We start from the raw sequence: 24296 nt of genomic DNA, 5'->3' as shown, positions 1-24296 counted from the left end.
AAACTCCATCTGCCATCTTTCAGCCCACTCTTCCAACTGGCATAAATCTCTCTGTAGACTTTGATAATCTACTTCATTATCCACAACCCCACTTATCTTAGTATCATCTGCATACTTACTAATCCAATTTACCACACCATCATCCAGATCATTGATGTACATGACAAACAACAGTGGACCCAACACAGATCCCTGTGGCACCCCACTAGTCACTGGCCTCCAACCTGACAAACAACCATCCACCATTACTCTCTGGCATCTCCCATTCAGCCACTGTTGAATCCATCTTGCTACTCCACCATTAATACCCAACAATTGAACCTTCTTAACCAACCTTCCGTGAGGAACCTTGTCAAAGGCCTTACTGAAGTCCATATATACAACATCCACTGCTTTACCCTCATCAATTTCCCGAGTAACCTCTTCAAAAAATTCAAGAAGATTAGTCAAACATGACCTTCCAGGCACAAATCCATGTTGACTGTTCCTAATCAGACCCTGTTTATCCAGATGCTTATATATATTATCTCTAAGTATCCTTTCCATTAATTTGCCCACCACTGACGTCAAACTAACAAGTCTATAATTGCTAGGTTTACTCTTAGACCCCTTTTTAAACAATGGAACAACATGCGCAGTACGCCAATCCTCCGGCACTATTCCCGTTTCTAATGATATTTGAAATATTTCTGTCATAGCCCCTGCTATATCTACACTAACTTCCCTCAATGTCCTAGGGAATATCCTGTCCAGACCTGGAGACTTATCCACTTTTATATTTCTCAAAAGTGTCAGTACTTCCTCTTCTTTGAATCTTATAGTTTCCATAGCTACTCTACTTGTTTCCCTTACCTCACATAATTCAATATCCTTCTCCTTGGTGAATACCGAAGAAAAGAAATTGTTCAATATCTCCCCATCTCTTTTGGCTCTGCAGATAGCTGTCCACTCTGACTCTCTAATGGACCAATTTTATCCCTTGTTATCCTTTTGCTATTAATATAGCTGTAGAAACCCTTTGGATTTACTTTCACTTTACTTGCCAAAGCAACCTCATATCTTCTTTTAGCTTTTCTAATTTCTTTCTTAAGATTCTTTTTACATTCTTTATACTCCTCAAGCACCTCATTTACTCCATGCTGCCTATAATTATTGTAGAGCTCTCTCTTTTTCCGAACCAAGTGTCCAATTTCCTTTGAAAACCATGGCTCTTTCCAATTTTTACTATTTCCTTTCAACCGAACAGGGACATAAAGATTCTGTACTCTTAAAATTTCACCTTTAAATGTCCTCCATTTCTCTTCCACATCTTTCCCATAAAACAAACTGTCCCAATTTACTCCTTTTAAATCCTTTCGCATCTCCTCAAAGTTAGCCTTTCTCCAATCAAAAATCTCAACCCTAGGTCCAGTTCTGACCCTCTCCATAATTATATTGAAACTAATGGTATTGTGATCACTGGTCCCGAACTGTTCCCCAACGCATACCTCTGCCACCTGACCCGTCTCATTTCCTAACAGGAGGTCCAGCACTGCCCCTTCTCTAGTAGGTACTTCTATGTATTGCTGCAAAAAACTATCCTGCACACATTTTACAAACTCCAACCCATCCAGCCCATTTACAGAATGTGTTTCCCAGTCTATGTGTGGAAAATTGAAATCTCCCACAATCACTACCTTGTGCTTACTACTAATATCTGCAATCTCCTTACATATTGGCTCTTCCAATTCTCGCTCCCCATTTGGCGGTCTATAATACACCCCTATAAGTGTTGCTACCCCTTTCCCATTTCTCAGTTCCACCCAAGTTGCCTCCCTAGACGAGCCCTCTAATCTATCATGCCAAAGCACTGCTGTAATATCTTCCATGATAAGCAATGCAACACCTCCACCTCTTGCCCCTCCAATTCTATCACACCTGAAGCAACGCAATCCTGGAATATTTAGTTTCCAATCACAGCCCTCCTGCAACCATGTTTCACTGATCGCCACAACATCATACTTCCAGGTGTCAATCCAGGCTCTAAGTTCATCCACCTTTCTTACAATGCTCCTAGCATTAAAATATACACATTTAAGAAACCCACCCTATCTTATTCTCTGTTTATTTTCTTTTTCTTCTCTCTCCCCTACATTTTGGGTCAGAGTGCTACCATTCTCTGCCTCCTGCCTCACACACTGACTGCTAGCATTTAGGTTTCTCAATTATTTCTCTATTTTTTAAGAATATTACTATTTTTCTATCCTTAGATTATTTCAGCCTGATCCTTGAGTATAATTCAACTTTGGTTGTATAAGAATTGTAAAACAATAGAGAAGGTGGTCATTTGAGATCTCATGTCTGCATATGCTCTTTGAAATAGTAGCTATTTAGTTAAACCCACGTTTCTATACTTTCCACATCATCCTTCAATGGTTTAAACCTGAAATATTTACCCTTAAAAAAACAATTTACTTTTAAATATTCCTTCAGAAGAACAAACTAATTTGAAATCTATGCATTAGTACTATGTATTTATTGTTCAAATATAAATTGCCTGAATGAAAAGTTTAGTCACATTGATTTAATTATTTATGCAAAAAAATGTTTGCTATTGTAAAGTAAGTGTAGGTGGAGAAAATGAAGAAAACATCATAGATTTATAATTTTAACAGACTGAGCACGATCAGATTGTTGTGGGGTTGCATTCTGATTCCATAAATGGATTGTTATGGGAGCAGCTTTTGATTGATAACATTGGGAAACAGGCACCTTTGATATATTAAAGAAGAAGTGAAAGTTTGTTGCCATCTATGACAATGATGATTGTTGCGAGCTCAGCATTTGTTTTAGATGGAAGATGAATGATCTGCATTACTGATCATTAGATAAGAATAACAGAGGACATGAATTAGGATGGAAAAGAGGCATGATCCATTACAGTCGATCAACTGCTATCAATAATGATTAAAAACAGAAAATGTTCTCAACACTCAGCAGGCCAGGCAACATCTGTACACCAGAAAACAGGATTAACATTTCAGGTAGAAAACCGTTCATCAAATAAGCAAAATTGTTGCTTTGAATGTAAAATATATTTTGTATACAGAAAGGGAAATCCCACCCACCATCAACCCACATTTAAATAAGTACACATGTTCTTATCTAGATGTATATTGATTGGACACCTTCAATTAAAATTGTCCTCTGCTTCTATTATATCTATGGCTGCTCATGCTATCTTCTGTGTTATGAATAGACAATGAAAACCCATTTAACAGAACATCCAGCTTTTGCATTAGTTTGTGTCTGTAGGTTCTGCCTTGGTACTTTATCAGAAAGACGGACTATGAGGGCTGCACAATGGCACAGCTGTTGGAGTTGCCACATCACTGTTCTAGTGACTGGATTCAGCTCTCATCTCCAGTGCTGTTTGTGTGCAGTGTGCATGGTCTCACTGTGGCCATATGGGTTTCCTCCCATATTCCAAAGACGTGGACATTTGGAAGGTTGATTGGCCTTTGTAATTTGCCCCTAATGTGTTAGTGAGTGTTAAGGGCCTGCCCACTTGGGCGACCTAATCCGCGAGTTCTGGCGAGTTTGCCCTCGACTCATACTCGCAGCATGGTCGACACACGAGGTCGGAGGAGGTCTTTGTAACTCTCCTTCATGCTCGAGAGTGGTCTCCGCGTACTCGAGACCTCAGCTAGGTCACGGCATTTTTTCAATATGTTAAAAAATGCCCGCGAGTAAAAAAAAGTCGCCATGGAAAAATTCGATACTTTTTTTACTCGTAGGTTTAGTCGTAGTAGGTCGTAGTAGTTCGTAGTAGGTCGGCATGTTATTCATAGATAATCGAGGGTAGTCGAAGGTAATCAAAGGTAGTCGAAGGTAGTCATAGATAGTCTTCATCATAGTCGAATGGAAGTTGAAGGGAGGTCGAAGATCTAAGGAGGTCGCCTTCACTCTCCACTATTCGGTGTCCAATTTTCCCAAAGTTAGTCGTAGCTAGTCGAAGCTGGTCTTCAACATAGTCGAAGGAGGTCGAAGGAGGTCTTCAACATGTCATTCTTTCAAACTCTTTTAAACTCGCCAATTAGGTCGCCCAAGTGGGAGCCCCTATAGATTGGTGGGAAAAGCTGATGAAAATGTGGGAAAAATGAGAAAATTGATTAGTGTAAATATCCGCTTGATGATTGGTGCAGACTTGTTGGGTGAAAAAGTTCTAAATCATCCTATTCAATGTCATAAAATACTCACTGTTCCTCTGGAAGAGATGATTTATTTGAGACAATATCATAGCCTCATCAAATATGATGCCCTATCTTCTTAGTCACTGGTGTAATTAAGTCAGCAAGTCTGTGCCAGAGAAATAGACTTATGTAAACTTGCCATTAATTATCTTCAACCTCTTTTTAAAAAAAATTCAAATACTAGCTGTGACTGTCATTGCTGAGGCTCTACTTGCCTTGACAAGTCTTAAGGAAACCTTCAGCCATTGTCTTGAACCCTGCTGTCCATCTGATTGTGGTGCTGCCATTATGATGCTGCGCAATTAATTCCTATACTTCGAACCAAGGATTGTGTCTGATTTGGAGGAAGACTTGCATGTTTAATTATTTTCAAGAACCTGTTTGATCTTCTAAAGTTTTCTTCCCCAAAGGAGGGTGGCACGGTGGTGCAGTGGTAGAGTTGCCTTACAGCGCTTGCAGCGCCGGAGACCCGAGTTTGATCCAGACTATGGGTGCTGTCTGTACGGAGTTAGTATGTTCTCTCCGTGACCGCGTGGGTTATCTCTGAGATCTTCAGTTGCCTCCCACATTCCAAAGACGTACAGGTACGTAGGTAAATTGACTTGGTATAAATGTAAATTGTCCCTAGTGTGTTAATGTGTGGGGATTGCTGACCGGCGTGGACTCGGTGAGCTGAAGTGCCTATTTCCACGCTGTATCTCTAAACTAAAATTAAACTAAAAAGGACATAGGTCTGAAGAAGGGTTTCGGCCCGAAACGTTGCCTATTTGCTTCGCTCCATAGATGCTGCCTCACCCGCTGAGTTACTCCAGCATTTTTGTCTACCTTCGATTTTCCAGCATCTGCAGTTCCTTCTTAAACATAGGTGAACCTGATGGATTTTCTAGCAGGCAGTTGGTGTATGGCCACCATTGTGACCAGGTCATTTTTTTCACATTTAAAAGTTCACTATTTGAATATCCCTGAGTGCTGCAGGTTTTCTGATGTGACTTCTGCCATTCATCTCCAGGATGGTCCTATATAAACTGGATTACATGTGGTATTTCAACTTTAGGCCAGTCACTCCCCACTATATTTTGTACATTTTCTTCATATGAAAGAAATTGGAGTCACTTTGGCGTAATTCTTTTTCTTCTTCTTGTACCTCCATGTAATGAGAATAGGTTACATAAAGTTTAAAAAGAAGCAATGTTCTGCTCTCTATCTTGATGCAGCATTTGTATCTCAGGAGGTCAGAGTATTTCCTACGTACACACAAGGGCCTTATTTAATGCACAAAGAAGGTAATCAGTATATTCAACTGTTTTTATTGCACAGTTGCTTGCCATTCGCTTTCCATCTCAGAGTCACCCCTGGCACACTGAGCAGACCCAGGAGAGAACTAATGTGCCTGTTGCTTCAATTGCATGTTTTCATGGGAGCTAAACAAAGTAATAATCCAGTTCTACAGGGGTATCCACCTCTTTAATCATAATCATTCACCGACTATCCCCTCCAGGTGCAATAGTCCAGGTATTCAGCTATAATCTGCATACATGATTTCCTAAATGTCCCCACTGGGCCTCAGTTCATTTCCACTGTGTTTTGTACGTCGGATTTGGAAAGAATGCGGATGAAATGGGTATACCTGGATCTTCATCTTTGGCTCAACAGCTTTCTGTTCACTTCATGAGCAGGTTAAGATCCAGTTTTTTACTTGGTTTGTAATGTCTGACCATGAAAGAATTCAGAAAGTGGGAACAAAAACTGTTAGCTTGTTTCATTTAGTTTTGAGATGGAAACAGCATGGAAACAGGCTTTTCGGCCCACCGAGTCCATGCTGATCTTTGATCGTCCCACTTTTTCATCCACTCCTTATACATTAGGGACAATTTACAGAAGCCAATTATCCAACAAACCTGCAAGTCTTAAGGATGTGGGAGGAAACTGGAGCCACCTAAAGGACACCCACATGGTCCCAGAGAGAGCATGCAAACTCCACACAGACAGCACCGGAGGTCAGGATCCAACTCGGTTGTATGCTGCTGTGAGGCAGCAGATCTATGAGCTAATTAGATAATCACTACCAACCTGGGTTTCAGTGGAACCCAATCCATTGGATATTCCATTACTTTTTAAAATCAGTCAGGTGTGGGGAAAATAATGTTTATTTTAACGGTTCTTGGTGGGCATGAGTCCACAGAATATAGTTGTCCCCAAACAGATGTTGAGTTAGAATTTACTCAGAAGGGCTTTGATAGTGAAAGATATGCAGTGGAAGGATCTGAAATAATTATTTTGATATTGGTTGACAGAAATGGGAGAGACATAGTTGGATTTCTTTGTTACTCTCAGCTTGATAAACCCCCAAAAGGAAAATGGAGCCTGACTTTAAAGTGTAATATTAGAAATCATTTGGAAAATGGATTAAAAAAAGTTATGTGCACATATTGGGTTCTAAATGTTCTGCATTCATTCTGATAGTAATACAATGAATTGTAATTAAATACAGGCACACCCTGACTTACACAATAGGCGACTTGTGTAAACTTGCACTTACATTAACAATTCTGAACTAAATCCAGTGCAATTAAGGCAATTTGTAATTTTCACAACATTGTCCAAAAACTCAAGTTTCCATCTGAAACAAGCTGGCAATGGCGGCGGTGCTTACCCAGAAGGCCGCGTGCCGCAGAAAGTGCCCGTACGTCACTGAGCCAATTAATAATCTCAAGTGAGTTGTTACGGGCAGGGTGTGGTAATTCCGATTTACGTACAATCTGACTTACATAAGGGTTCTCAGAACGTAACCCTAAAATAAATCGGGGACCGCTTGTACTCCAGATAATTGAGCTTTTGGCACGTCAGAATACATGGAGAATTGTTTATGCTTTTACTATTTAGTTTGATGGAGACAACCAATGAAATGAAAGCACATGTCGTTTCCTACTACCATGGGATTCTTAGATCTAAAACTCTATAAAATTACGCAAGTGAAATTCTCTATTTTTGTTTGATAATTTATTGAGCTTTCTACCTGTAATAGGACTCTCCCATTACGTCTACACATCAGGTGGTTTCTGCACAATAAGAACATAGGAAGTAGGAGCAGAAAAAGACATTCCATTCCCTCCAGCATTGTAAGATCATGGCTGATCTGGGCTTTGATCTTATCTCCTCTTTCCCGATTGTAATGTATATAATGTAATTAGCATATGTTATGTCTTGTGCGAGGGGACGCATGCGCTGGAGGAGACTCATGGTGGCGTCCTGCAATAAAGAAGCTGGTTAGTTTACACCTGTATCTGAGAGTTCTTTTGAGTCAGTTCCAAGTACCCAAAATACACTACAATTGGCGACGAGGATGGGATAGAGTTTGTGAACTCACCCGCAGGACTGTTTTGCAACACACAGGATTGTTTAACAGTTTGAACTGTAGATACGGAGTTGTGTCGCAGTTGTTTGCGAGCTGGACAAGAGAGGCCTGCAGATCCCTCTATGCCTGGGACTGCATTTAAAACATCAGCTGTACAAGTCGGCGAGTTTTGTCAGGCTATCTCTATGTTGTGTCTACGTGGCAAGATGTCGTCCTTCGGATTGTTACTCATTTTAGACTGAGTTGTTTTATTTTTGTCAAATTCCTCAAGCTGAATAGTCTTTGTATAAGTTTTAGGTGAATTGTTACACCAAAACACACAACAACAGCACGAAGAGGATAAAAGAACAGAAAAGGAAAGAAGGACTGTCAGAAAAAAAAAGGTTGTGTTTGGAAACAAAGTGAAACGGCACCAAGCCAAAAGATTTGGCGCCAAATGGTTTTGAATTGGCGCCAAAGAAAAGAAAGGTCAGAACAGGAAGCAAGGAAAACAAGTGGGGCAGTAAGTAAGTGTCACTGAAGAAAGCAGCCGAAAGCTGGAAGCCTAACCAGCAGGACAGCGATGGTGTCAACTTACCTGGAACATTTTCCAGGGCTGTGCAGCCAAGGCAAAGGGGCAGAAGAGGCCGAGTAGCCGCCACCGACTTCGTACGTTTTCCAGGGCTGTGTAGCCCACAGCCAGGCCCAGGAGCCGCCAACGACGTCGAGTGAGGGCCTAGTAGCGGGTAGGTCACGGACAGGTCCAGTGAAGCCACCGACGAAACGGAGTCAGCCCGGCTGGGAGAAGAGTCAACCCGGTCGAGGGAGAAAGCCGGCCGCGTGAGAAGCGGGCCAGCAGCGAGAAAAAAAAGCCCGGCCACGCGTGAGAAGCGGACCGGCAGAGTAAAAGAAAACTGGCCGCGAGAGAAGCGGACAGGTCGTGAAAGAAAGCCCGGTCGGGAGTAGAGTCAGCCCGACCGTGAGCAGAAAAGAGGGTCCGGCCGCGCAAGAGAAGCGGACTGGCCGAGGGGGAAAGCCCGGACGTGAGAGGAAGTCCGGCCCCGAGCAAAGAGTGGGTCCGCATGAGAGAAGCAGGACACAGCGCTCAAGCACTTCAGCCCGGTCGGGAGTAGAGTCAGCCCGGTCGTGAGCAGAAAGTGGTGAAAGCCCGGTCGCGAGAGAGAGCCGGCCGAGGGAGAAGCGGGTCTGCGCTAAAAAAGCAGGAACTAGCAGCAGAGCAGCAGTAGTCGACTTGGCAGCGAGCCAGCGGCTGCAAAAGTAACGGTGAAGCCCGGAGGAGCCAGCAAAAGCAGCAAAAGTGGAGGTCTGGCGAGGCCAGCAGCAAAAGTACCGGTGGGGACAGCTCGAGAGGTCGAGAAGACACCGGAGTCCATAGGCCGACAAGCTGGACCGATGAAATTCTTCAAAGTAAAAGCAGGGCTGTTCAATGTAATGCGTTGGTCATTGTTCCTTCACAGTAAACGAGGGACTGTTTGGATGTAATGCATTGGTCACTGTTATTAATAGTAAATCTGTGTGCTTGGCAGGAATATGGTTAAAATGTTCTAAATGTCTATTAACATGAAATGTTGGTTAATAGTATAAATCTATTATTATAAGAATTAGTAATAGTCAGTTGGCTGGATCACTTCTTAGTGTGTAGAAGGATTAAGTCTAGTGCAGAATACACAGTGAGAGAAAAGAAGATAGTGCACCTGAATAGCAACAGGTAGCATGGCTTTTCAAATTTCAAAACGTGCCCCAGTTAGATTCTGGGTGTAATTTTGAGAAATGGACCAAAGTCTTGGAGGCTTGTTTCATTTCCAATGATATTGCTGCAGAGGAGAGGAAGAGAGCATGGTTCATATTAGGCTTAGGAAGAAAGGGTTATCAAACCTTACGTATGTTACTGCTGCCAGCCAAGCCCACAGATAAAATGTATGAGGAGTGTAAGGAGGCTTTAATGGCTCATTTCTCACCAAAACCTCCAAGGGTATCCAGAGGCAAGGAGCCTGAAATAAAGAGGGCAGAGAGTCTCTCAAAGGACCAAGGTCAAGTGCAAAAGGACAAAGGTCAAGTGCAAAAGGGCAAAGGTCAAGTGCAAAAGGGCAAAGGTCAAGTGCAAAAGGGCAAAGGTCAAGTGCAAAAGGGCAAAGGTCAAGTGCAAAAGGACATAGGTCAAGTGCAAAGGGACACAAGTCAAGTGCAAAGGGACACAAGTCAAGTGCAAAGAGACACAAGTCAAGTGCTAAGGGACACAAGTCAAGTGCAAAATGACACAGGTCAAGTGCTAAGGGACAAAGGGCAAATGCAAAGTGGCAGAAGTCAAAGGCAAAGAGAAATTGCCATCCAAAGGGCAACCCTAGCTATTCAAGCTGCATTCAGGGGTATGAATGTACGGAAAGAAATCCGGAACAAACAGAAGGCAGCAACGGTAATACAAGCAGCATTTAGAAGGCACAGAGTATACCGTCAATACAAGGCAATGAGATTGGCAGCTATAATAGTACAAACCTATTATAGGGCACACCTTCAAATGGAAAGTGATCGCAAAACTTACATGAAGGTACGCAGAAGCGTTGTACTGCTTCAGGCAGCCTACCGTGGAATGCTTGTTCGAAGGCAACTGCGGGGCATGCATCAATCTGTCAAGGTCATACAGACTTATTATCAGATGTATAAACAGCGTCAGTATTTTAAGAAACTACGCTGGTCTGCCATTGCTGTTCAGCAACGATACAGAGCATGCCAGATAAGAGATGTCCAAGTGAGACAGTATAAGAGTTTGAGAGAAGCAGTGGCGTGTATTCAGGCCTTACACCGCGGGATCAAAGCCAGAGTATTGGTAGAGAAAACCAAGGCAGCACGCTGTATTAAGTCATTCAGAAGAATGTGCATTACTAGAAAGCATTTCTTGATGCAAAAGGCAGCTGTAGTCACTCTGCAAGCTGCATACCGTGGTTACCGATTAAGGGTACGGTACAGAGCTATGCGACAAGCAGTCATTTCGATCCAGAGATGGTACAAAGCATGTAAAATAGGGCATTCCCAGTTTGTGCAATATCAGTCAATGAGGGATGCAACTATTACCATTCAAACTGCCTGCAAGAGTATGGTGGTCAAGCAAAAGAGAGCTACTGTAAAAGTGCAGTCAGTACTCCGTATGAGTTGGTATAGGAAAGACCTAAGGAGACAAATAGATGCACAACAGAAAAGGCTGAAACGATACAAAAGGCTTAAACGATATAGGAAAGACTTCCTCAAACCGATTTATACAGCAGTTGTAGTGCAGTATCACTACCTTGCTTATGTAGTAAGATAAATATACAGAGCGCAAATCAAAGCCACTGCCGTATTGCAAGGACAATATAGGTCCTACTTCTTGATGAATAACCAGAAAGGTGATCTAAGAAAACAAATAGACAAACAGCAGAAAAGGCTTAAACGTTGCAAAGAACGGTTAAATAAATGTGTGACGATGAGCAAAAAAGCTGTTAACAGAAAAGTCTAAAGAAGAGAGGCTTGTCGGTCGAGACAAAAGTATGCAGGACCGATTGCGATTAGGACACTTCAGTATAGTCCAGCATGGAGCTTCCTTCACTGAGCAATGGACAAATGTTTATGCATTGCAGAATGTCATTATACAACAAGAGCAGATAAATATGCAGCGCCAGGAAATTGAGCGACTGAAAAACGAAAACCTGCAGTCATGTGTCAGATCCCACCTACAAATAAAGAACAGAAACAGAGGAAATGTTAACTTTAGCAGAATATCAAGAACAGGAAGAAATCTGCAAATTAGATTAGGATATTTAAAAAGGGAAGAGGCAGAGATACAGGTAGAGCTAGTGATTAGAAGGATGAGTGGAATGAACCATTATAAGTGCTAAGTTTAGATACAGTTTACAGTTATGAGGATGTAATGTCAGATGACTGTAATAATATAATTTTGCAACTGTGTGTTAATCAATTATATTTAATGTAGTAGAAATGGTATTATTCGCCTCCAAGCTAAAGGGGGAGCAGTGTAATGTATATAATGTAAATGGTGTTACCTGCCTCCAAGTTAAAGGGGGAGCAGTGTAATGTATATAATGTAATTAGCATATGTTATGTCTTGTGTGAGGGGACGCATGCGCTGGAGGAGACTCATGGTGGCGTCCAGCAATAAAGAAGCTGGTTAGTTTACTCCTGTTTCTGAGAGTTCTTTTGAGTCAGTTCCAAGTACCCAAAATACACTACACCGATGAATTCCTGCACTCTAGATTTCCCTGCTCTCCAAACCTCTGATTCAGACTTGAATATGTGTAAGTATATGCAGGGCCGCAAGTAGGCGTAGCGGAAGAGTTGTTGCCTTATAGTGCAGGAGACCTGGCTTCAGTCCTGACTACGAGTGCTGTCTATACGGAGTTTGTACCTTCTCCCCGAGACCTGCAAGGGTTTTCTCCGGGATCTCTGGTTTCCTCCCACATTCCAAAGACGTACACGTTTGTAGGCTAATTGGCTTGGTAAAATTGTCAATTGTAGGATAGTATTAGCATGTGGGGATCACTGGTCTGCATGGACTCGGTGGGCCAAAGGGCCTGTTTGTGCGCTGTATCTCTATGCTAAAATATATTATCACTCGGCCATTAATGCTGATGGTGTTATTGGCTTGGTTTGAGCCCTTAGTCTGTTGTCTTCAGTCTCCCATTGTTTTCTTTAGTTTTGAGTCTGCAAAGTTCCACTTCTTTTCACAATTTATTTGTTCTGATGTATTATTACATTTTCCTATTTTTCTTGTTCTTTGACTAAAATTAATTATAGTGCGACCACCTCTTCCAAAACATTACCCTATTTTCAGCTAATCTACTTGTTCTACCTCATTACCCATAATCATGCCAAATGATGCTTCTAAAGCAGCTTGCAAAACATGAAGAAATCTTTTGGATCATTGTATATTTGCAAGAGCAGTCCAAGACTAATACACTTTGTCTTCATTTGTCTCCATAGTCTTCCAACTTGGCCTTATAAATGTTTTGCCCTATCCAAATGCACTGTTATTCACTCATGTATTTGAAATTGTATTTCTTCTTTCTGGGTGACATATTGAAACGTGGATGTGAAGTTTAAAGATTTAAGGGCCTGTCCCACTGCGGCGACCTAATTTACGAGTTTAGAAGAGTTTGCACTCGACTCGAACTCACAGCATGGTCGACACGTGGTCCAAGGAGGTCCTAGGAGGTCTTCATGCTTGAGGGAAGTCCCCGCATACTCGCGGCATCAGTTTGGTCGAGGAAATTTTTTCAGCATGCCAAAAAAATTTCCGCAAGTAAAAGTTGGTCGGCATGGTTCTTTTGAACTCGTAGTGCAGAGGAGTGGGGTCGCAAGACAGTCGAGGTAGCCATATCTCCTTTGCTGACCGGGCATTTTAATTAGCTCATTGGAGTTTTCAGATCCAAGGAAAACCGACTGGTAATGTTAAATTTAAAGTTGTCTGGCTTCTTAAAAGTGTCTCCACTCCTTCTCCCCCACCTTCTCTCCCCTTCTCTCCCATTCTCTCCCATTCTCGCCTCTTCTCTTCCCCTCTCTCCCCTTTTCTCCCGCCCCCCCTCCCCCCCCCCCCCCCCCCCCCGCGCTCTCTAATGCCCCTGTCCCACTTAGGAAACCTGAGACCTTGCGCCCACCCATGGTTTCTGTGAGGTTCCCGGAGGTTTTGGTCACTCTCCCTAATAGTCAAAAGTGGTTTCCGCGTAGTCGAGGCTTCTTCTATGTTCCTGCGATTATTTCAACAAAACCAAACCGGCCTCGACTAAAAATAGGTTGCTGTTTGGTCGAAGCCAGTGGAGTTGGGTTGCTATTTACTTACAGGCAGTCGAAGGCAATCTCCTTCACTGACCGGCCATTTTGATTGGCTCATTGGAGTTTTCAGCAAAGATCCTGTCGAATCTTTGGTTTTCAGAACCTAGAAGTTCTGCCGGAAGGTAAAATGCCCGCTAACTTTAATAAACTTCTTAAAACTGTCTCCACTCCTTCTCCCCCCCCCCCCTTCACCCCCCCCCCTTCTCTCCCCTTCTCTCTCCCCCCTTCTCTCCCGCGCGCTCTAAAGGACTTACCGTGCTCTGTGACAGCCGTTTACCTTCCTCTTCATCACGCAGACAACGCTCCTCCGCTGTCTGTGGCCCCCACCTTCACAATGTTTGTGTGTGTGTGTGTGTGTGTGTGTGTGTGTGTGTGTTCGGTAGCAATGATCCTGTTGGATCTTTGGTCAGTAGATGCAGCTCACGCTTCAGTCGAGGCTTTCCAGGCAAGTGACCTAAACCCCTGGCGACTCATGGAAGCCTTGGGTGGGGCGCAAGGTCTCCAGAGGTTTCTGTTCAGGTTTCCTAAGTTTGTTGAAATAATCGCAGGAACATAGAAGAAGCCTCGACTACGCGGAAATCACTTTTAACTATTAGGGAGAGTGACCAAAACCTCCGGGAACCTCACGGAAACCTCTGGGAACCTCACGGAAACCTTGGGTGGGGCGCAAGGTCTCCAGAGTTTTCCGTTCAGGTTTCCTAAGTGGGACAGGGGCGTAAAGGACTTACCATACACTGTGCCAGCCGTCTTTTGCCTTCCTGTTCAACGCGGGTGTGAATTTCAGACAGCGCTCCCCCTCTTTCCCTGGCCCCCGCCTTTGCGGTGTGTGTGTGTTTTTGTTTGTTGACGGTCGTTCCAGCTCGCGGTTTCATCGCTGATGGTCGATCCAGCTCAAGGTTTTTCAGGCCAGTGCCATCGAGCTTGAAGGTCGAAGACAGTCGCTGAAAAGTCGTGTTAGTGGGATAGGCCCTTTAACCTTTTTAAGTACTATACGTTTCCCACAGCCACTCAGCTTAAGATACATTTTCATTCCCGCTATTCCCACAAGCTCAACACAAGGCTTTGAAGCCACCTCCTTCACCCCCGCAGGTACAACCAACATGTTTGCTTGCATTTTGCTAGAGTGCCAATTAGCGTGCCCTTTTAGATGCACAAGAATATCTAGGACTGAACTTTGGCTTCTGAGGAAATCATTTCTGCAAAAACCATAGGATGTCAGCGTATTTGCCACATTCATCGAGTCATACAGCACAGATACAGGCCCTTTGGCCCAACTTCCCCATACCGACCAACATGCCCCATCTACACTTGTCCCACCTGCCTGCATTTGGCCCATATACCAGCCCTATCCACATATTCACTAAATATTCCTAAATGTTCTGATGGCACCTGCAAGTCATTCCATTTAAATTCTACTCTTATGGTGGAAACTATACTGATGAAATGATGAACATGATTCTGAAAGCTGGAAACATATTAATGAACATGGGTGGGTACAAATTTAGGGTGAAGCTTTTATTGATTGAAAGATGCAGCATAGAAATAGGGCATCTGTCCCATTGAGTCAATGCTGACCATCGATCACCTGCTCACACTAATTTTATCCCACTTTTGCAGTTACTCTCTAGACACTAGGAGCAATTTACAGAAGCTTGCAAAAACACACATTTTTGGGATGTGGGAGAAAACCAGAGGACCCGGTGGAAACACACCCAGTCACAAGGAGAATGTGTAAACTCCACACTGACAGCACCTGAGATTAGGATCGAACCCAGAGGCAGCAACTCTACCACATGCACCACTGTGCCGCAAGTGTAATGTAAAATTCTGCAGAGAGATATGGTTCTGTGGCCTCCTTTTGAACTGATGTCAGCTAAAGGAGCAAGATGGATAGATTATATTTCATCCGCCGAATATATTTCAATTATATTTCATCCGCCGGAAGATCCACCTCTTCAATACAACAAATAATCCTCCGCCATTTCCGCCACCTCCAACGTCCACTCGCCACATCTTCCCATCTCCCCCTATGTCTGCCTTCCGCAAAGACCGCTCCCTCCGAAACTCCCTTGTCAATTCTTCCCTTCCCTCCCGTACCATCCCCTCCCCGGGCACTTTCCATTGCAACCGCAAGAAATGCAACACCTGTCCCTTCACCTCCCCCCTCGACTCCATTCAAGGACCCAAGCAGTCGTTCCAGGTGCGACAAAGGTTCATCTGTATCTCCTCCAACCTCATCTACTGCATCCGCTGCTCTAGATGTCAGCTGATTTACATCGGGGAGACTAAGCGGAGGTTGGGCGATCGTTTCGCCGAACACCTCCGCTCAGTCCGCAATAACCTACCTGAACTCCCGGTGGCTCAGCACTTCAACTCCCCCTCCCATTCCCAATCCGACCTCTCTGTCCTGGGTCTCCTCCATTGCCAGAGTGAGCAACACCGGAAATTGGAGGAACAGCACCTCATATTCCGCCTGGGTTGCTTGCGTCCGGATGGCATGAACGTTGAATTCTCCCAGTTTTGCTAGCCCTTGCTGTCCCCTCCCCTTCCTTAACCCTCGAGCTGTCTCCTCCCATCCCCCCGCCCTCGGGCTCCTCCTCCTCCCTTTTTCCTTCCCTCTCCCCCCCACCCCCCATCAGTCTTAAGAAGGGTTTCGGCCCGAAACGTCGCCTATTTCCTTTGCTCCATAGATGCTGCTGCACCCGCTGAGTTTCTCCAGCATTTTTGTGTACCTTCGATCTTCCAGCATCTGCAGTTCCTTCTTGAACAAGATGGATAGAATGTTTCCCCCACTGGAAATCATAGCATTTCCACCTTTACTACCTTCATTGTAAAATATGCCTGCAAGGACAAGATATATTTACTGCACCAGTGTTGCAGTGAGTGTTAATGGCAGTTATCCAGCAACACTGTGATCAGCAGTTGTTTTAAGAACTCTAACAGAGCATTTTGAACAGCACTGAAACAAAAACCTTCAGCTTCAATAACTAAATTCTGGCAAGGTCCTGATCTGACTCTCCTCATCGACTTTGGAGTCCAAAAAATCAAAGTTAAAACGGGTGCCAATTCATTTTTTACTCACAGCATCAGTCCTGTAGTTGTGGGTAAGGTCAGTATCTTTGTCACACTGGTCGTCAGGAATCATGCCCTGCAACACTTGTCGTGCAGGGATGTAGCTGGGGAATTTTGGAATCTTATTCTAGTGGACTAACATCTGTTATTTCTTCTGGAGATCCGCCAAACTCCCAAAGTAGCTAATTATACAATTTCTCTGGTGTTTATGTTGAACATTGAGTGAAGTTGCAATATGAACATTCAGTCTTCTGGTAATTTTATGTAATCTCAGATGTGAATCTTTTTTAACGCTATCTGGCCATGGAATTCAAAGTGTAAAATTGAAAGAGCAGAGTTTAATAATTTTAATTTTCAAAAAATCATGGGTGACTAGATAAGGTAAAGCCCATGAGGTTAAAAGATAACATATTAGTTTGGATAATAGATTGAACCAAAGCATAGGCATTTTGCGTTGGCAAAGCTATTATTGGTAGCTAGTCTCTTTGGTTATGGCTGGGACCTCAGAATCTTATAATTTATATCAATGACACTGATGAAGGAACTGAGGGTCAGGTATCCAAGTTTGGCAAAAACAACACAAAATACAGAAATTGTTGATAAATGTAAACAAGAACATCAAATATTAGAAAAATACAACAATGTAAAGAGATTTAGTCAGGTTAAAGGTGTGGGCAATATGATGCTCCCTGTAGTGCAAGGGGAGGAATGCAAGGTTATTCACTTTGGTGTACAAGTAAAAAAAAGCAGGGTGTTATTTTAAATAGTGTGAGATTATTAAATATTTGTATATGGAAAGATTTGTATGGAACAAATTAAGAGGGCAAGTAGCTTGTCGGCCTTAATTACACAGGGGATCATGGACAACAACAGTAAAGAATTCTTGCTGCAATTGCCGCAATCTTTCCACAGGCAATAGATTGGTTAACGGACTGTGTCCCCTCCCCATATATCATACACCAACACACCTAACCTCGCCCATACTTTGACAACTAGACACCTGTCAAAGTAAAGCCACTGTTCGGTCTGAATGACTGTTTTTATTTCCATTTTTAGGCCTATTTTAGTTATGGTAATTTTAATTTTTAAAGCTATATGTATTTATTCTGTTTTTATTAACCGCACTGATGGGAACTGATTGAGAAACAATTTTTTCGTTTCATCTGTGTATGTAAGGGATATTCAATATTCAATATTCAGGAGGGATAGAGAGAAAGGAAAAGGAGGTGGGGTAGCGTTGCTGGTTAGAGAGGAGATTAACGCAATGGAAAGGAAAGACATTAGTTTGGAGGATGTGGAATCGGTATGGGTAGAGCTGCGAAACACTAAGGGGCAGAAAACGCTGGTGGGTGTTGTGTACAGGCCACCTAACAGTAGTAGTGAAGTTGGAGATGGTATCAAACAGGAAATTAGAAATGCGTGCGACAAAGGCAAAACCGTTATAATGGGTGACTTCAATCTACATATAGATTGGGTGAATCAAATTGGCAGGGGTGCAGAGGAAGAGGATTTCTTGGAATGTATGCGGGATAGTTATCTAAATCAACATGTAGAGGAACCAACGAGAGAGCAGGCTATTTTAGACTGGGTATTGAGTAATGAGGAAGGGTTAGTTAGCAGTCTTGTTGTACGCGCCCCCTTGGGCAAGAGTGACCATAATATGGTTGAGTTCTTCATTAGGATGGAGAGTGACATTGTTAATTCAGAAACAATGGTTCTGAACTTAAAGAAAGGTAACTTTGAGGGTATGAGACGTGAATTGGCAAAGATTGACTGGCAATTAATTCTAAAAGGGTTGACGGTGGATATGCAATGGAAGACATTTAAAGACTGCATGGATGAACTACAAAAATTGTTCATCCCAGTTTGGCAAAAGAATAAATCAGGGAAGGTAGTACATCCGTAGATAACAAGGGAAATCAGGGATAGTAACAAAGCGAAGGATGATGCGTACAAATTAGCCAGAAAAAGCAGCATACCGGAGGACTGGGAGAAATTCAGAGACCAGCAGAGGAGGACAAAGGGCTTAATTAGGAAAGGAAAAATAGATTATGAAAGAAAACTGGCAGGGAACATAAAAACTGGCTGCAAAAGTTTTTATAGATATGTGAAAAGAAAGAGATTAGTTAAAACAAATGTAGGTCCCTTGCAGTCAGAAACAGGTGAGTTGATCATGGGGTACAAGGATATGGCGGACCAATTGAATAACTACTTTGGTTCCGTCTTCACTAAGGAAGACATAAATAATCTGCCGGAAATAGCAGGGGACCGCGGGTGAAAGGAGTTGGAGGAATTGAGTGAAATCCAGGTTAGCCGGGAAGTGGTGTTGGGTAAATTGAATGGATTAAAGGCCGATAAATCCCCAGGGCCAGATAGGCTGCATCCCAGAGTACTTAAGGAAGTAGCTCCAGAAATAGTGGATGCATTAATAATAATCTTTCAAAACTCTTTAGATTCTGGAGTAGTTCCTGAGGATTGGCGGGTAGCAAACGTAACCCCACTTTTTAAGAAGGGAGGGAGAGAGAAAACGGGGAATTACAGACCAGTTAGTCTAACATCGGTAGTGGGGAAACTGCTAGAGTCAGTTATTAAAGATGGGATAGCAGCACATTTGGAAAGTGGTGAAATCGTTGGACAAAATCAGCATGGATTTACAAAAGGTAAATCATGTCTGACGAATCTTATTGAATTTTTCGAGGATGTAACTAGTAGCGTGGATAGGGGAGAACCAGTGGATGTGGTGTATCTGGACTTCCAGAAGGCTTTCGACAAGGTCCCACATAAGAGATTAGTTTACAAACTTAAAGCACACGGCATTGGGGGTTCAGTATTGATGTGGATAGAGAACTGTCTGGCAAACAGGAAGCAAAGAGTAGGAGTAAACGGGTCCTTTTCACAATGGCAGGCAGTGACTAGTGGGGTACCGCAAGGCTCAGTGCTGGGACCCCAGCTATTTACAATATATATTAATGATCTGGATGAGGGAATTGAAGGCAATATCTCCAAGTTTGCGGATGACACTAAGCTGGGGGGCAGTGTTAGCTGTGAGGAGGATGCTAGGAGACTGCAAGGTGACTTGGATAGGCTGGCTGAGTGGGCAAATGTTTGGCAGATGCAGTATAATGTGGATAAATGTGAGGTTATCCATTTTGGCGGCAAAAATAAGAAAGCAGACTATTATCTAAATGGTGGCCGACTAGGAAAAGGGGAGATGCAGCGAGACCTGGGTGTCATGGTACACCAGTCATTGAAAGTAGGCATGCAGGTGCAGCAGGCAGTGAAGAAAGCGAATGGTATGTTAGCTTTCATAGCAAAAGGATTTGAATATAGGAGCAGGGAGGTTCTACTGCAGTTGTACGGGGTCTTGGTGAGACCACACCTGGAGTATTGCGTACAGTTTTGGTCTCCAAATCTGAGGAAGGACATTATTGCCATAGAGGGAGTGCAGAGAAGGTTCACCAGACTGATTCCTGGGATGTCAGGACTGTCTTATGAAGAAAGACTGGATAGACTTGGTTTATACTCTCTAGAATTTAGGAGATTGAGAGGGGATCTTATAGAAACTTATAAAATTCTTAAGGGGTTGGACAGGCTAGATGCAGGAAGATTGCTCCCGATGTTGGGGAAGTCCAGGACAAGGGGTCACAGCTTAAGGATAAGGGGTAAATCCTTTAAAACCGAGATGAGAAGAACTTTTTTCACACAGAGAGTGGTGAATCTCTGGAACTCTCTGCCACAGAGGGTAGTCGAGGCCAGTTCATTGACTATATTTAAGAGGTAGTTAGATGTGGCCCTTGTGGCTAAGGGGATCAGAGGGTATGGAGAGAAGGCAGGTACGGGATACTGAGTTGGATGATCAGCCATGATCATATTGAATGGCGGTGCAGGCTCGAAGGGCCGAATGGCCTACTCCTGCACCTAATTTCTATGTTTTTATGTTTCTAAATACTGAATACAAAGGTTTGGAGAGGTCACACCTAGGATACTGTCAATAACTTTAATCTTCTTTATTAAGAAAGAATACATCTGCCTAGGGTGCAATAGATAAAATTTCAATAGACAACCAGCTCATGCTAGAAATAAATCTAATGAAGAAAGATTAAATAGAATGGATCAGACTCTGGAGCTTAGAAGAATGAGAGGTATTTCATTCAAATGAACAAGACTGCAAAAGTTGATACTAAAAATGTTTCATTAATGGACTCGAGGCAGAATTTTGGAAAATGGTCAATTCCTTAGGACAGAGATGAGAGACATTTCAAAAGGATAGCATTCTTTTCTTCATAGAGCTGTGATTGCTGCATTGTTATAATATATTAAATGTGATACATATTTATGGACCACTGAGGAATCAGGTTTTATGGAAACCTGCAGAAAAATGGAGTTGAAGCCAAAGGTCAGATCAGGCTTATTGAATGATGGGCCAGGCTTGAGAGCTCTTTGGTTTTTAGATCTGTTGTTTTTATCCATTTTTCATCAGCAATCTAATATTTTGCAACTTTCCTTGGTTGATGCACAAAGATGATAAAGCATTTCTACCTATTTTATTGCACATTTTGAATTTTTCAATGTGTTTTTACTGGGAGAGTAAATTTACACGCACCTCTATTTCTACTTGATATTCTGGTTGCATGCGGCAAACTGCTGAAAGCTGATGCTTTATGAAGCAGGTAATTCCCATGCACAGATCTTTACAAGCTAATAGGTCTTGTGTCATTTTGCTTGTCTGCTTGAGCAATTTACCTGAACTCTAAAATAGCAGTGAGCATCACAAGCTACTTCAACAAAAATGGCCTGGGTGGAACAGCATCCACAATGTGGGAAGCTGAACCCAAATGTTATATTCCGTTTCAGTTTTGATACAGATTATTATTGTTTATATCTTGATTGTGAAACATGTTTCCTGCTGCAAAGTTTCGCACATGACTTCCCATTGACTAAATTAATTTCCGTAACTCCAGTGAGAAGAATCAGGATATTCAGGAACTAATAATTCATAAACATAAAGCATACCTTGATTGGAAGCAGCACCATGGTTGAGATGAAATGAAACAACCATAGAGGTAACCGAAGGCCCAGCAAGAAGCTTATGTCGTAAAGAACTGATGGTGGTGGAAAGTCTGCCGGAGGCCTGCAACCTACTAACAATATGACCTGCAGATTTTTCAGCATGTCAGGCTATTAATACCACCAGCACCCAAGGACCCATCGTGCTGAGAACTAATCAAATATAGAGATGCAGTTCACACCTGCCGGAAGGATCATTTTAAACATCTACTCAAATGCAATTCTGTCCCTGATGCAAGTGCCATTGTCTTTACTCCATCATAGTTTATCCTAACCAATGATGCCACCATCCTTAACTGATGACAAGACCAACTGAAACAAACACATCCTCTGTAGTATATGGTAGCCCTGCTGAAGCTATGAGAACTTTCAGTCACAAATCCACTAGCTCTTCCCCCATATCGGAGCAGAAGAGATACCAAAGGACACCATTAAAAACTGTAATTATGTCCACCTTCAAGAAAAGGGATAAATCTGACTGCGGTAACTGCATTAAGATCTCACCATTGTCATCGGCAGGGCCCTTCTCCAGTACCTTGTCCAAGTGGCTGTGGAGATGTTCCATCACCTAAAGACACAATAGATATTATCTTCAACACATAAAATCTCAAAGGAAATGTAGAAAGCAGCACCCACTCCACATGGCATTACTGGATGATGGAGCATCATTCTCATATTTGGCTGCCTACACAAACCCTGTCTTCATCATATATTTGCTTTATGGTAGGATTCAAGCTCTGTTTTTTACCAATAGGCCCATAACAGGCTGGTGTCAAGCAAGGCTGTATTCATGCCCCTTATTCAAGTTTCAATCTTTCTTTCTTCAGTTTTGAACATGACCTTCATCAATCTTCCCGCTGGGGCCTCAAGAATGTAGTTGATGGGGAGGTTTGATTGGTGTGGGCCACATTATATTTTCTATGGTGAATGATGGTCCTGGGGAAAACTGGAGCATGTTCATGGGGGTAACGAGAGTGAACCACGAAATGAAGGTGATGATTGCTATGGAGAGCATGGCTGCACTGGGTCTGTTACATTGTGGTACTAATGGTGTGATGCCACCATGGCATCACCTAAACGAACCAGGCACTCAGGTCACCAACGACTTCCTGCCTCACTTGTGGCAAAATCTGTAGGTCCAACATTAGCTATCTCAAAGCCCATTGATGTGGAATAGAACAAGTTGTCCTTGATCCCAAGGGCCCACCAAAGAAGGAAGATAATACGTAAGTTAATTGATTAATTTGGTGTTATCTAATAATATTTTCTCATATACTCTCTATAATACCTAATCACAATTTAATTTCTCCTCTACATAATATGTATTCAGCTTGCTTCTCTTCTATATTTTGAACTGGATGTTTATCACATTTCTTTTTGGTTTCTATTTAAAACTATATATTGTCAGTCATCCAGGCACATTCAGCTTTGGATATAGTTTCTTGCCTTTTCCAATAAACCACAGTGATCAATATCCGGGTTCCATCCCTCCCCAGAAGCACTCTCTTCAATCGCCAAGGAATCATGACCACCCAATTAATCACTCTCCAATATCCCCATTGCCATCACATCAGTCCCCTTAACCCACAGTCAGCCCCAATATAGATTGATAGCACCTAATCCATTGGAAACTATATTTTTCACAATTATGTATTTTGAAGAGTATAGTATCAAATCTGACAAACTTTGTTAATGTTCAAGGCATTTAAAAACCATTAAACAGCAATGAATAACATGAACATTGAAGATTTTGAAAAGTCACTTGGAGACATGAGTATCTTAAACAATTAATACCTATTGTTTTAACTTGCTCCCAGCTAGTCATATCCATTCAAATAAGTGGGTTCACTGTTCTGTGCAAGGTTTAACCTCACAGCTGGGAATTTTGATCACTTTGTTCCTGCCCATTCTCTTGTTCACAATTTTTTCCTCTCTTTTTTATATACTTTTTGCTGAGCCATGCTTTTTGTTTGCTTATCTTTTGTTTGTTCTGTATCATGCCTCAGATTACACATAAATGTTCCCCTTTATTTAACATTGTGCCCTTATCTTTATATTTGTTAATAGCATTACGTTTGGCAAGCATATCTCCCATCCATTCGTTATATTAATTGGTTTATTGTCATCTAAATTAATTATTTTGACTCCATTCCTCCAATGATCCTCAGCTTTCCCTATTAAGAGATTTATCCAATTAATTGGGTTGAAGTCTGCCAGACCTAATTCTAGTATAAAACAGTACAATTTGCAAAACTGGCCCTTCGGCCCACATCTTGCATTTTAGAATCTCATCTTTGCTTAATTTAGGCATAAAGTACATATTTAAACCCATAGGTAAAGGTAACAGAGAGTAAAAATTGCACAAAGCCTTTTAAAAAATCAGAGGAATTGGTAGCACTTTGGTTCTCTTGTGAACTAGGAATCCAGAGACAATTTTTATTTCAAACATGTTGAACGATTATGTTGTTATTGTTGTGAGGTGTATTTGATTAATTGAATTCAATTAATTACTTATTATTAAATGTAATATTATATGCACCCTTCGAATATGGGACGTAAAAAACTATCCAGAACAACACACTTGAAATATACTTAACTTTCTGAAATGTATTAAGTTGCTTTATTTGTATCTATATGAAATTTGAATTTCATCACAATAACCATTTGCCTTTTCAACAAGCTTTTTGAATCTTTATCTCGGGGGTTCCAATCTTCAACCCCTTCTAAATACTCTCTGTTCCTCAATTCCA

Source organism: Amblyraja radiata, chromosome 1 (assembly GCF_010909765.2).
Source record: "Amblyraja radiata isolate CabotCenter1 chromosome 1, sAmbRad1.1.pri, whole genome shotgun sequence".
NCBI classification, from domain to species: domain Eukaryota; kingdom Metazoa; phylum Chordata; class Chondrichthyes; order Rajiformes; family Rajidae; genus Amblyraja; species Amblyraja radiata.
This window is presented reverse-complemented; position numbering follows the sequence as displayed.